Here is a 15774-nt window from a genome sequence, read left to right on the forward strand (position 1 = left end):
ACTTAAACACATATAGTTAACCACACAATCATCCAACGGGATCTAAAACACCATCACTGGCATTTAAATATGAGAAAACGGAACTAGAAAAGTTAAGTGAGGCAATGCAGAGATCCAAAAGAGCTAATTCTGATGTTCACAGAACATGTCTAAAAGGAAACTGGAATGAGGTAGGAAGAGGAAGGAAGCTATAATGTTTGCCATAAATTTCCTTTGCTGTGACTGACCCACCTCCTCTCACGAAATCACAACTATCTGTTGAACAACCATGAATGAAAAGGACCGGAACCTATCAAGAAAGATCTAAAGACAGAACCACAAGATAGGTTGTGTGGGGGACGGCGGGGAGGGGAGGACTGTTAGACTCCGGATACAGTCAAAGCCCATACCCTAAGTGTGTGACATACAAACTGGAGAATAATTACAGTGCAGACGTTCTGCCCCAGGAGAGAGAGCTCTGAGCCCTACGTCTGGCCTCCTAGCCCAGGGGTCCTGCACCTAGAAGATAACCCTCCAGAGCACCTGGCTTGGAAGGACAGCAAAGCTTAATATCAAGAGGCCCAGATGGCTGTGGGAAATAGAGACGCCACTTTTAAAGGGCTCACACAAAATCTTACATATACCGGGACCCAAAGCAAACGCAGTGATTTGAAAGAAGCCTGGGCCAGGCCTACCTGCTGGTCCTGAAGAGTCTCCGGGAGACGTGAGGAATGACTGTGGCTCATCCTGCGGCCTTAGCTCGTTTCACCGTGTGGACGCTAGCGCCTGTGGAAGCCACTGCCGACGTGCCATGTAAGAGCTAAAGACCTGGCCCCCAACCCAGCAGCCTGTAGTAACTAGTGCTAGAATATCTCAGGCCAAACAACTAACTGTGCCAGACACAACCCCAGCCACCAGCACACAGGCTTCCCAAAGGCCTCCAGAGAATGCGGCTGTTTCTGCCGCTGCCCCAGTGCGCAGGCGCTGGTCCCAGAACGCCCTGCGCCCAGGCCCTGCCCTCAGGAAGCCTCTGCTAGCTTCCACACCAGCCTCTCCCACCAGAAGCAGAAAACCCAGTCCTGCCCCCTGCAGGCCCAGCCCACGCACAGCAGGCCAGACCCTATTCTGGGACCAGCTGAGCCCCAGCCTTGCCCACTAGTAGGTCAACATAAGCTTTGGGGCACCCCAGATCCTGGACCCAAGTGTATTAGGAACCAGCACAAAGCCCCCACTCCCACCCCAATCCCCAACCAATGCAACACCAGTTCTGGGATTCCTGGGCCCTGCAATGAACTCCAGTTCTTCCTGCCAGCAGGCCAGCACTAACACCAAAACTGGCTCCACTCACCAGTGGGCAGGCAACAGTACTGGAGACTTCTGGACCCCAACTCCACCCACCAAGGAGCCAGTACTAGCCCTAGGGCCCCTTAGGGCTCTGTAGTCAGCTGCCTTGTGACCTGGCTCCACCAACCACAGCCAGCAGTCTACACAGCCAGTAGCAGGCAGCCTCAGCACAAGGTAGGGCATGGAAAACAACTTGACCCCGGGCCAATCAAGCATACCAGATCACCCACATACTCGACCCCACCACAACAGAAGGACCCATGCAGCCTCATAGGAGAAGCCCGGAGCATATAGCTTGGTTGATGAGAGGGGAGTACACTGCCGAGATATGTAGGGTATCTGCTACAGAAGGTCACTTTTCCAAGGTCAGGAAGCACAACTAACTTACCAGATACATAGAACTACAAACAACAGCTTAGGCAGGAACAGATAAGGAACAAGATAAAACCCCAGAAGAACTAAATGAAGTGGAGCTAGGCAATCCGCCCAAGAAAGAATTCAAGTAGTGATCGTTAAGATGATCAAAGAATTCAAGAGATGAATGGATGTACAGAGCAGGAAGTTAGAAGCTTTTAACAGTTAGAATATATAAGGAACAACTAAAGGGAGATGAAGAATACAATAACTGAAATGAAAAATACACTAGGAGGAATTCACAGTAGACTACATGATACAGAGGAGTGGATCAATGAACTAAAACACAGAGGTAGTGAAAATCGCTAAAGCTGAACAGAAAAAAATTAAATAAGGAAAGTTTAAGAGACTGCAGGGATAACACCAAGCATATAAATATTCACATTATAGAGGTCCCAGAAAGAAAGAGAATGAGAAAGGGGCTGAGAACATATTTGGAGACATAATAGCTGAAAATTTCCCTAACATGGGAAAGGAAACAGTCATCCAAGTCCAGGAAGTGTAGAGTCCCATTCAGGATTAACCCAAAGAGGAACACGCTGAAACACACTGTAATTAAAATGGCAAAAATTAAAGAAAAAGAGGGAATATTAAAAGAAGTATGGGAAAAGCAACATACAAGAAAACTCATATACAAGGGAACTCCTATAAGGCTATGAGCTGACATTTTAGCAGAAACTCTTCAGGCCAGAAGGGAATGGCACCATATATTTAAAGTGATAAAAGGGAAAAACCTATAACGAAGAATATTCTACCCAGCAAGACTCTCATTCAGACTTTATGGAGAAATCAAAAGCTTTCCAGACAAGCAAAAGCTAAGAGTTCAGCACCACCAAACTAGCTTTATAAGAAACATTAAAGGAGCATCTCCAAGTGAAAAGGAAAAGGTTACAACCAGAAAAATTATATTCTTCATAAGTATATATAGAAGTCAGGATTCCAGAGCCCAGACTTTTAACACATGGGCTGGCATGTCTAAGTCTTTCTAATCCAACTATCTACTTCACCAACTAATTTCTGGTAAGAGAAGAAAAATATCATTACCCCTGAATATAAGTCCTGATTCTGCCTTAATAAATGACATGTGATACTGGTTCACTTAGCTAGCTTTATTGAGCCTCAGTTTTCTCATCTCTGAAGCAAGATGATATTAATAGCAATACCTATCTCAGCAGCTGTGAGGAAGATTAAATGAACTGATACACCTCAAGTTCTTAGGCCAGTGTTTGGCAGTTAGCAAGAACTTAATATGTTATCCATTATTATTTCTCTTTATAAATCCCATTTCAACTATTTTTGGTTATGATTTTATTTCATACATATATAATTTTCTTCTGTTCATCTCGCACATCAACAGTAATGGATACTACTTTCAAATTTGGTTTACATTTCACTTTTAACTCTTTCCTTCTCCCAGGAATTTTGAGTATGATATTCATACCACCTGGAATAAGACATACCCTCCCACCCCAACCCCTGCATCACCACCGTGACTCAGTTCTTTAATGTGCTTCCAAACAGATTTTTTCCTTGAATTTCCCAGAGCTTCCAGCTGAGGCAGTGAGGGTACCAAGCCCTCCAAGATCTTGCCTACAGTCGGGTTGTCACCTCAGTCTTGCTCTCAACATGCAACTATCTCTGTACACATCCTCTCACTCACAGCACTGATCACACGATTCCAAAATCCATATAGAAACTATTAAAAAGAGAAACAGTAAGTTTCCCAGGAGAGGCCCAAATTTCCATGGCTCCTTTTTTAAACAACATTCTCGCTCGACCCCAGAGCCAACCTCTTTCTACTGCCAACACTCAGCAGGTGTGGTTGGTTCCCTTACTCATTAGTAGAGGAGAATTAAGCTCCTGGCCAAGTGATGCAGCAGTAATCTCTGTTTACTCTTTGATTTCTCAAGTCTTCTCTTCTCAGGCTAAGTCTTTGGTTTAATAAAGCAAAGGTGATTTTTCAGGCTTGGCCAAATCTTCTTTCTTTGTGCCTGTGCTGCGAAAAGTAAACATCTTTAACTCACGGCCAAAGAAATAAGAGTCACTTTGAATTATTTTCACTTTGAGATCTGTTGTTTGATGAGGGCTGCTTGCAGATAAAAGAATATAAATTTACTTGGAGAGTTCTTAAGGGAAGTTCAGGCACAGTGCAGACTTAATTCTTCTTGTCCTGAATAGTCAACCATTATTCATTTTTCTCTTGCTAATTCCAGTAAAACATCAACCAAGAGTCATGTGGTACTTGTGTGTTTTTCTTCCTCAGGTATCATATCTAAGCGATACCTAAGTAAACTGTACTTTTGACTTTTCCCTGTTAGATGATTCCCTGATTCTTTTCATATGGAGAAAGCAGTAGACCATGGAATGATGCATGCTAAGTCCTTTCAGTCCCATCCTACTCCTTGCGACCCTATGAACTGTAGGCTGCCAGGCTCCTCTATCCATGGGATTCTCCAGGGAAGAATATTGGAGTGGGTTGCCATGACCTCCTCCAGGGGAATCTCCCCGACCCAGGTATCAAACCTGGGTCTCTGCATTGGCTGGTGAGTTTTTTACCACTAGCACCACCTGGGAAGCCCATGGGATAAAAGGAACCATAAAAATTACAGCATTTGTGCTGGAATTTCCCTAAGTGGCCCTGCATTAACAGTTAGGCTACTCCCACCTAGAAGTATTCTCTAGTTGGACAACATGATATCGCTTTCCTCTCTCCAGTAACATTTTAAAATCTCCTTTAGGAGTGTAAGTTTACATTTTATTGTCATCTGCCTGGCAGCAGGCAGTCCGGGTGGCAAATGATGCCAGAGGGAAAACCTGACAGTGCAGTCAATGAGTAGATAGCACTGTTGAGTATTGTCAGGCTGCCCCTGGGCATGGTAGGTGCTTTGGAAAAAAAATATGCAAATATGTTATCCAAAGATCAAAATATTTGTTTGTCTCACATGACTTTTATTTTCTTTTTGTAGGCAATACGTTTCCTTAGGGGAACATTAACTTAATCAGTAGATGCTCTTTCTAATCATAGATAACTGGCATTTTCACAACATCCACACAATTTCTCCTTGTCTTAACTTTTTCACATGTGATCACTTGTTGAGGTAGAATTCAAATACTGCTTCAAGGCTTTTCATATTATTCAACCAATCTTTTAAGAATTAAAGGGCCCTTCAGTTTTGGCTGGCTTATTTTGGGTTATAATTTTGAACCAGGAAATAGTTTTCTATTTCATGTAGAATTTTGTCCAGAATTACTTTTTCTCTCTTTTAAGTCTTTTCTTCTCATAAGGCTTTCCAATACAATTTTCCTATTAATTATTATTGCTAAAAGAAAAAAAAAGGAAAAGAAAAACATTAATTTTCATATATTTCTATTTAAATTTCCTAATCTGATTATAAATGGATGATTAGATAGGTAGAATATACCTATATATACTTTATAGATAGAATCATAGGTTACCAAGGTTTCTTGATCTGTTGTGAATAAATGGAAGCATTATGGAAGAAATTGACCATCTTAACAATTTCAAAAGTTATTTTATACATACAATTGATTTTGACACTTGTCTACACTGACAATAAAGAGGCTATCAGTATGAACTAAAAGACCATGTTCTGCATTACTTCTACAAGGATTAGAATTGTCACAAATCCTCAAATTATTTAAATAATCTTGATATCCTTTCAGTAACATATCCTGGTAAATCATGGGTTAAATTATTCAAGCTTCTAACTTGGCAGCATTACAAGACAAATCCATCCTAAAGTCATTCATTTTGAATATTTTACACAATAGCACAAAATGCATAACTTTTGACCACTTACTGTATATTTTACTATACCAGTATTTTAAAATTATGTCAACTTGTTCAAGATAGAGATAATTTAAATTAAACAACAATAATAATATTATTACTAATAGTTCTCATCCCATATACCAAGGTAGCAGCTAACCCAAAATTTAAATAACACAGTTTGAGGGGAGAAAAATTTATTTATCCCAAAATCAAGTTATGTATTTTATGTTTCAGAATTCTATCAGTTCTGTACTAAATCATATTGTTTGACATGTTGGAGGACTTAAGATATTTTGGGATGGGATATATAGCTTATACACATAAATGACAATATGGAATAAGCAACACTTATTAAGTGTACCTACTTGGGTAGTATACTATACTGAACTTTGGCCTTGAGAAATGAAAGGTATAGTCATCTCAAGTAGTTCAGTTTGTTTAAGGGGAATCAGAAAACAGTACTAAAAAATCCTGCAGTAAGTATTATGATAGGGATGTGCTCCAGAAGCTACAAGAACTCTAGATTGAAAGAACAGGAAACTTCCTAAAAGATATGATACCAGAGCTGAATTTTAGACAGTAATAATAATAACAATAACAATGCCACCAAAATACACTGACTGCTTATTATACAAAGCAATTTATCTATACTTTCTCATGCTATCCTTACATACTCTCATCCTCTTCACATTTATGTAAAGATAAATGTAATGAGATACACTATTATTCTCACTTTATAAATGAAAATTAATAAACTGGGCTCAGTCATACAACTGGTCAGTGGCAGCACTGAAGGAGTAACCCGTGTCTCTCTGACTGTTATCTTTAATCTCCTGAAGGATCAGTATGATTAAAGCACAGAGGAGTGGAAAAGCATGGAGTATGCGGGAATTTCAAGTAACTTAGAATGAGTGGACTCTTGGATAGATAAGGGAATAGGATAGAGAAATGAGGACAGAGGGCTGGGGTAGTTCCAAGAGGACACGCTCAGGAAACCGAATTTCATCTCACCAGCTATGAAGAACCAGGGAAGATACTAAGTCATGGAACAACCATTCAGTAAAAAGGAATACTCAAGGAATAAAGACTCTAACTTGATCAGATGTTTGGATTGGAGGCGGGGGCTGGGAAGTAGTGGCGCCATTCAGAGACAGGAAGGACAATAGAAAAGAAATGTAGAGGGGAAGCAAATAGCTGTGATTTGGAAATAGTTTGCCATTTATTTAGGTGGAGGTAGATATGGGGCTCACTTGTCTATGTTGGCATAATGTATGTGCTGAGAGTGTATTAGGAATAAATGTTTAAAAAAGGAAATGTTGGAACCATTTTAATAAAAATGACAAACTTCTGGATTTTAAATCTTTTCAAAAAGAGCCAAAAACATTTTGAAGGTTTAAGATTACATATTCTGGGAGACAATACCTGGGGGCTTCCCTGGTGGCTCAGATAGTAAAGAATCTGCCTGCAGTGAGGGAGACCTGGGTTAGATCCTTAGGTCAGGAAGATCCCCTGGAGAAGGGAATGGCTATCCACTCCAGTATTCCTGCCTGGAAAATTCCATGGACAGAGGAGCCTGGCGGACTATAGTGTATGAGATTGCGGAGTTGGACACAACACAGCGACTACAGCATCTATACACACCTGTGGGAAAGGAATCAAGAGAGTGATTTGACAAATCAACCCTCTAATTGGAGTTCCTTTATTAACCTAACAATTCTGTCACATTGATTACTTTCTATGTCATTCTAAGGTATAGACTCAGAAGTACATTCCATCAGTTCAGTTCAGTTCAGTTGCTCAGTCGTGTCCGACTCTTTGTGACCCCATGAATCGCAGCATGCCAGGCCTCCCTGTCCATCATCAACTCCCGGAGTTTACTCAAAGCCATGTCCATCGAGTCGGTGATGCCATCCAGCCATTTCATCCTCTGTCGTCCCCTCCTCCTCTTGCGCCCAATCCCTCCCAGCATCAGGGTCTTTTCCAATGAGTCAACTCTTCGCATGAGGTGGCCAAAGTATTGGAGTTTCAGCTTCAGCATCAGTCCTTCCAATGAACACCCAGGATTTATCTCCTTTAGGATGGACTGGTTGGATCTCCTTGCAGTCCAAGGGACTCTCAAGAGTCTTCTCCAACACCATAGTTCAAAAGCATCAATTCTTTGGCACTCAGGTTTCTTTATAGTCCAACTCTCACATCCATACATGACCACTGGAAAAACTATAGCCCTGACTAGATGGACCTTTGTTGTTAAAGTAATGTCTCTGCTTTTTAATATGCTGTCTAGGTTGGTCATAACTTTCCTTTCAAGGAGCAAGCGTCTTTTAATTTCATGGCTGCAATCACCATCTGCAGTGATTTTGGAGCCCCCAAAAGTAAAGTCTGACACTGTTTCCACTGTCTCCCCATCTATTTCCCATGAAGTGATGGGACTTAGTTTTCTGAATGTTGAGCTTTAAGCCAACCTTTTCATTCTCCTCTTTCATTTTCATCAAGAGGCTTTTTAGTTCATCTTCACTTTCCGCCATAAGGGTGGTGTCATCTGCATATCTGAGGTTATTGATATTTCTCCCGGCAATCTTGATTCCAGCTTGTGCTTCTTCCAGCCCAGCATTTCTCATGATGTCCTCTTCATATAAGTTAAATAAGCAGGGTGACAATATACAGCCTTGACGTACTCCTTTTCCTATCTGGAAACCAGTCTGTTGTTCCATGTCCAGTTCTAACTGTACATTCAATAGATGAGCATAAACAAGCAAAGTAGGAAATTAGTTGAAACTCTGTAGCATTCTAATCAGTACATTTTATTTCTTTTATTTATTAATAGTATACTTTGCATATTATTGACAAATTGAGCATTTTGCTACATTTTTCCATAAATTCTATTTCCAGTTTTATATGTGTGTATACATATACACATATATCAGCAAATACTTTATTATTTTTAAGTCCAGAAAGTGATTTATGACTTTACAGAAGATGTGTGGCTTGGGTACTAACAGGCAACTCAGTTAATACTTATCAAGAGTATTTTGTGGGCTGTCTTCAAAAAGGTGACAGTATTTTAAAACACTCAATTAACCTTTCAGAGAAGGAAATGGCAACCCACTCCAGATTCTTGCCTAGAGGATCCCATGGACAGAGTAGTCTGGTCGCCTGCAGTCCATGGGGTCACACAGAGTCGGACACAACTGAGCGACTTCACTTTCACTTTTCACTTTCATGCATTGGAGAAGAAAATGGCAACCCACTCCAGTGTTCTAGCCTGGAGAATCCCAGGGACAGGGGAGCCTGGTGGGCTGCCGTCTATGGGGTCGCACAGAGTCAGACACAACTGAAGTGACAGCATTGCAGCAGCAACAGCAATTAACCTTTAATGTGAAATAATTCATCTGGAGAGTTTGTTATGTTTCCTCATTCAGTAATCTGAGGTGAGGCCTGAGAATCCTCTTTACTATCACAATCCTGGGTATTGCCATAGCTGTTGATCTGTTGCTTCCTCAATAGAAAGTTTTTGAAAAAAAATCAACATGTATCAAACTGAGCACAATATAATCTGAAGTAAGTATTAGCAGAATGAACAAAACACTGTGAAAGCCCTGAACTGCAGGTCTAGACTCATGCTTTGAATTAGGAGATTTGCACGTTTGCAGAAACCAGTGAATGGCTATGGACAGACTGTCCAAAAATCTTCTGTATACATTTCAAATCTTTAGCCAGAGGAATCTCCTTAAAGATTACTCTTGGGGTTCCCTGGTGGTCCAGTGGTTAAGAATCTGTCCTGCAATGCAGGGGACACCAGTTCAATCCTGGTCCTAGAAGACCCCACATTCTGTAGGGCAGCTAAGCCCCTATGTCACAACTAATAAGCCTGTGCTCTCCAGCCTGGGAGCTACAACTATCGAAGCCCATGTGCCTAGAACCTACGCTCTGCAACAGGAGCCACCTCAGTGAGAAACCCATGCACCGCACCTAGAGAGTAGCCCCTGCTCTCTGCAGCTAGAGAAAGCCTGCGTGCGGCAACAAAGACCCAGCACAGCCAAAAATAAATAAAATAAAAAAAAATTTTTTAAAGATTCCTCTTTAAGAATCGGAGTTTTAGTAAATACATCCTTAAAAGTAGTGGTTTTCCAATCTGCTACAAAAGGAAGTAACAGTTAAGAAATGAAAACCCCAACTAAGTAAATTATTTTGATGCTAAATCACTAAAAACAATGGAGCTAAATTTAGAAATAAGTGGCAACCCAAGAAAGGATGACAGAGACTCTTGGAAGTTTATCTATCCAAGGAATATACCTTAATTCCAAATCGAGGACAAAAAGATTTTAGGACAAATCTAAAGACTGCCACGTGGCCAAGATTTCATGCGTTTTTTCCCCCTGCAACAGACATGGAAAGAAACAAGGCAAGAGGGATATGCTGTGTTTTTAAAGGCCAGTTGCAGGGTAGATGGAGGCCTGGTGAGAGGGCCTCTGAGGTCTTCGGCCTGTGTTGGCTGGGAGGGTTGCAAGAAAACTAATTAAAGGTAATTAACCCAGCAGCAGCTTTCACATAAAGGATAATTCAAGCAAACTGGAAATAGCTGGAAGTGGAGCCAGCTTTGATAAGCTACGTGTAGGCTGTTAGTGTTAGTGCAAAGTAGACATGAGACAAACCGAAGCAGCAACTGGCACTGCGTGTGGCCGTGAAGCAGAGCTGAGGAATCACACTCCAAACATCATCTTTACTGACAGCCTTCTAATCAGATTCTCCATTTCCATTCACTTAAAAATATACAGTCACCATTCTTTAATCAGTCTTAGCAAAATTATACATATATAAAGTATAGACACACATGTATCCATGCATTTAGACATAGGAACACACACATGGTTTATTCTATTTTTATTTCTTCTAAATCACTCTTTTTTTAAAAAAACTGCTACATGGAGGGTCAGAAGCACAGATGCTGAGTCTGTTTAAAATGGCCTAGAAAGCAAAGCACATGCTTTAATCTGATGTCTAGGATGCATTTAAAAAAATTGGATTGAAAAGGATTAGATTAGATTAGACCTTCTGGATTTAAAAATGTTAAAGCTCCATTTATGCTTTAACATAATCTCTTTCTACTCTCTGGAGCCATCAAGCAGAATGCAGTCTTGGGTAGCTTTTTTTATCATTATTAAATTTTAGACTTTTTTTTTAACATTCCCCTTTCATATTTGTAATAGAAAGAAATCCTTAGAGACTAAGCTAAAAATTCTGTTGACTTGCTGCTAAAGGGAAGAGTGGATATGTATTCCTTCTTTTTTTATGGTGACTTTTGTGTATTTGTACACACACGTGAATGTAAGTAGTTTTTACACCCAAATAACAGTGCATGCTTTTGAACACCGCACATTTTTTTGAAGTTATAGTTGCTAGAACACAAATTCTTTATAAAGCTTACATAAAAAAAAACTTTATAAGACTTTGTACACTGTATCCCAATTTCACATACTCAACTCCAGTCTCTAACAATAAAAAAGATAAATAACTCTACATTTTCAAATTCCTGAGCTTCTGAAAATGGACTTGTTGCAGTTTTCATTAATCATAAAATAGAAAATACAATTATACTTGAAATTATGTGAAGTATTCTGAGGTGGCAATTTGAAAAATCTCCACATAAGCAATGCAAAACTCATTTGGCAGATATATTTTTATTTCTTAATATTTAATTATTGCTTCTCTAAAACCCATACACAAGCTGAGACTGACTTGTAAGCACTTGTAAGTTTTCTTCCCACTGCACTTGTTTTACACATCTCACAATAGCTGCAATTACGAATGATCGATTATATTTATGCAGCTTCAAAGATGTAAGATTTATGGCTTATTCCAGGTAGAGAAGTGATATCATTTATCTAAGACTTAAACAACACTACTATCTAACAAAAAGCCCTGAGGATATTAACATACCACTTTTAAACTAAAAAAATTATTTTAACTAAATTTTAAAAATGCAACATGATCAATCTTAGCAAAGGGAACATTATTCCTTATTGTCCTCCATGTGAAGTTTGATAACCATATGGTGTAGACACCACAGGGTTGCTTTACACCAAGACTCAAAGAAACTTTGAGTCAAAGACTTTATACCCACACTCAGAGAGCAGAAGCTTCTAGGACAGTATAATTGAGAAAGAAAATAAGATTTTTTTCTTTTAGAGGGTTCTAAAATACACTTGGTTTCACCTTTTGAGGTCTGCTTTTGAGATTTAATAAAAACTTTATTTTTTTGGAGGGAAAAGGAGAATCATACTCACTATTTCCTTTTGCTCAATTTAAAAAGAATCCACTAGATTTGAAATCAGTTATAGTTTAATTTTTGTAACTGTGAGACAAAAGTTAGCACTTATCCTTCCTTTTCCATAAATATCATGCCAATGGGTAATGAAACAGTTAATGAGAAAGATCTTCTTAAAAAAAAAATTCCAGCTAATAAATAAAAAAGAAATTATAGAATTACTATATAGCCTTTAATGAAAATGTGCAGGGTGGGGGGAGGAGAGTAAGGCATGTAATGATTCCCAATGGCTGCTAGCATCACAAAATGAGAAATATCTAGTTATTGTGGTTCTGATAAAATCCACAACACCACCAATGAAGACTTTTACCTCTTAAAAACTCAAACCTGAATCTGACCAAGCACTCGCTACCAATTTACAGTTATGGAGCATGTTGAACAGAACATGTTAAACAATATAGCTGGGTGGAGTCAGCAAAATTCAGACTCTAGGAAACTCCTTATGGCCAACAATTCAGTTTCTTCAACAAATAAACTGCACAGAAGAGACAAGGGTTGGGGAAAGGGAAAAGGAAGCAGGACAGAAGGAAAGGGAACAAACAGAAGAAATTTAAAAGCTATATTGGTTTTCCCAGTTGGTGCTAGTGGTGAAGAACCTGCCTATCAATCCAGGAGACCTAAAAGATGCCGTTTCAATCCCTGGGTCCGGAAGATCCCCTGGAGGAGGGTATGGCAACCCACTCCAGTATTCTTGCCTGGAAAAATCCCATGGACAGAGGAGCCTGGCACAGGAGTCCATAGGGTCACAAAGAGTCAGACACTAAGTGACTTAGCGTGCATGGAAAAGCTATATAACCAACTGCAAACTATGGACCTTATCTCCAACAAATACTCTGTAAAATTCTCAACCAGATGTGACAATTGTCAAATTTTTGAAAGTCGAAAAATTCATTCTATTCTGAGAGGTATTTATTCTTACAATTTCACAAGGCTGCAAGTAAGTTTTCAGAAATCTTTTTGTCTCTAGAAAAACGAAAGTGGTGATGTGTTTAGTGAGGGTTTAAATTCAGCAAAATTTGACAGTCTTTGCCAAGTTTCAGAAGAGCCACACAACAGATCTTACAAATAAGTCAGTATGTAACTGTCACTTTCACAAAACCAAGCCATGACAACTTAGTAAGTTTGGGCCAACAAAAAACATTATGCTAGATATTAGTAATGTTTCATCTAGCAGCTATGTGTGACCATAAATGGGTTGCTTTCTTCCTAAGATAGCCAGTTAGCCTCTCATGTAGTAAACTTCATTATTTTATATTTATAGAAGAATGAAGACCTAATATTTAAAACAATAGCCGAGTTCTAACTCTTGGCAAGGAAAAACAATACTAAAAATAAAGAAATATAATGAAAACAGTAAAATATAAATCTAAACTGAGGATATCTAAAAGTATATATATATAATATATATAAAGAATATAATAAAGAAGTATACTGTAAAGGGACAATAAAGTATTAAAATGATACAATTTGTACAGGCAGGAAAAAAATTCACAACAAAAACAAAGGAGAAAAATCCCAGAGAAATGGGAAATGAAATCCTCCCACAATACATTATTTTAAAAGGTACTTATTTCATTTGCAACTTGTATTTATATTTTTAATGTAGAAAAAGACCAGCAAGCAACACATTAAACACATTAAAAGGTACTTATTTCTTTTTTATTCCTATTTAAAGAATAGCCCTACTGTTAATATATAGATTGAATATGAATTTATATCATTAAATTGTCCTTTTTACTTAGCTCAGTGATATACACTTTAAAACATTTAGGTAAAAGAAAATGCAATCATTTTGTGTACTTTTGTATTTTATTCCTAAAAATGTTGATATCTAAGGCTTTTAAAAAGTACCCAAATCTTTAAAACCTCTGCTTCCAAAGAATGGTTCAACAAGGTTTTTGAGTATCCAATTAGTTGTTATAGGGACTTACTGCTTTTTCCATTTGACCACAGTGAAATAGGCAGATGTAAATCTTAACTATCCTAGGGATAGAACAGATTGTTATATAACTGATTTATGTAAGGATAACATTTTCTCTTCATCAGTATTAGAATGCATATAAATGCTGGGGATTGTTACCCTGAGATTATACCTACCTATGTAAGTTAGGATGGCAAAGTCACTATGAAGAGCAATTTCAGATTCCCTGAATTGGAAAATAGTAGCAACAGTGTGTTCTAGGTACCCCAAACTTTTAAAAATATTTTTGATACTGTAAACATCACTATTTGTTGGTAGACCTACTGCCTAATTTTGTAAGCTCTAAATGCTAACAATATTTTCTCATATTGGACTTATTTCTAGAAACCAAACTAGACCAACAAAGTTGAGCATTTCTTTCAGTATGAGATAGAGTATTGTATAATTAAGAGAGAATTATTTCTTTGCAAAAATCCTTATTCTCCCTTCATTCAAAGACTACCACAATTTCAACTGTTCTTTCTGCTAGATTTCCTTTGTATACTAGATGCAGGTATATTTTACAAAAAGAAACCCCCTACCACCACTGCATCCCTGAATTTTCTTTACTGATATTGAGTAAATTTCATGTCCCTGTTGAAGTTATTTCTTTTCAGTCAATATACAGTATTTAATATTTTTTATTTTTTCACCCTTTATTCACACAGACTACTTAATTATATTTTGCAATGGGAACATTTTTACTATGTTTATCATACTTTATTTCTTTTCTTACTAAAAGATAATATAACAGTAGTTATATATTTCTGAAAAGATAAGTCCATAAGGATTTTCAACCTGTATTTGAAATTTCTTGTAGAAAGCATATAGTTGCATCCTGTTTTGTTTAGGCCTGTTTTTAATTCACTTTACCAATGTCTGATTTTAAATTGGTATATTTAGAACATGTACAATTAATGTATTGATTTGTTAAAGTGTAAGTGTGCTGTTTCTTTTCTTTTTTTTTCATTTATTTTCTTTTTACTGCCTTTCTGTGGGCTATTTGAGCATTTCTTTGTATTTCACCTCAATTTTCTATAGTGTTTCTGCATGTATTTTTTCAGATACTTTTTCAAGCAGTTGTGCTAGGTATGGTATTATATATACCTAACACAGTCTACTTGTGCCAACATTTTATGATCTCAAGAAGCCTTAACTCCCTTTACTTCCCTTTACGCTCTCTTATTTATAATGTAATTGTCTTAAATATTCCTTCTTATAGAGAAACATATCACTCTGCTATAATTTTGCTTCAACATAATCTAGAAAATTAAAGGGATAAAAGAAAGTCTATTGTATTTACTCATGTTTTTGTTCTTACCATCTTTCTTTCTCACTTTATAATTTTTCAAGATTCCTCCCTTTAGTCAGTGTTTAGGGTAGCAATAAATTCTCTTATTAGTTTTCCTTAATCTTAGAATGTCTTGATTTCCCCTTCATTTAAGTATATTTTCATTAGATACTGATTTCCAGTTTGACTCTTCTTTTATAATAGTATTGAATGTTGTGCCACTTCCTTCTGAGCCTCGTTTCTGATGAGAAATCCAGTCACTCAAATTGATTTTCCCCTATAGGGAAAAAAAAAAAAAAGGTTTCAAGCTTTTTTCCTTGTTTGACTATGCTGTGTCTTGGCATGGATTTATATGAGTTTATTTTGCTAGAGGTTCGACCACTTCTTGAACCTTTAGGTTTCTATTGCTTGCAATTTGAGGAAGTTTTCAGTCTTTTTTTTTTTTTTTGAGTACTTTTTCATTCCCTCTCTTCTCTTTCCAGGACTCCAAACGTGAATGTGATCTTTGCTTAGAGCTTCACAGGATCCTGAGGCTCTATTTAATTTCTTTCCAGTCTATTTCCCATCTGTTGTTCACATGAAGTTCTATTGTTCTATCTTGAGGTTCATTGACTCTTTTCTGTGCCCTCAGAATTATGATGTTGGGCCCACCAATTATTATTATGATT

General features: G+C 38.0%; 1 long non-coding RNA gene across 1 annotated transcript in view; it reads right to left on the bottom strand.

Annotated features, from left to right (window-relative positions):
• Positions 1–3272: 3272 nt before the first annotated feature.
• LOC110129169 (uncharacterized) overlaps positions 3273–15774 on the bottom strand; it is a 271914-nt gene continuing 259412 nt past the window's right edge. The window contains exon 12 of the long non-coding RNA XR_002311401.2: positions 3273–5057. This is a non-coding gene — a long non-coding RNA (uncharacterized lncRNA). The remainder of the gene's footprint in view (positions 5058–15774) is intronic.

This window comes from Odocoileus virginianus, chromosome 14 (assembly GCF_023699985.2).
Source record: "Odocoileus virginianus isolate 20LAN1187 ecotype Illinois chromosome 14, Ovbor_1.2, whole genome shotgun sequence".
NCBI classification, from domain to species: Eukaryota; Metazoa; Chordata; class Mammalia; order Artiodactyla; family Cervidae; genus Odocoileus; species Odocoileus virginianus.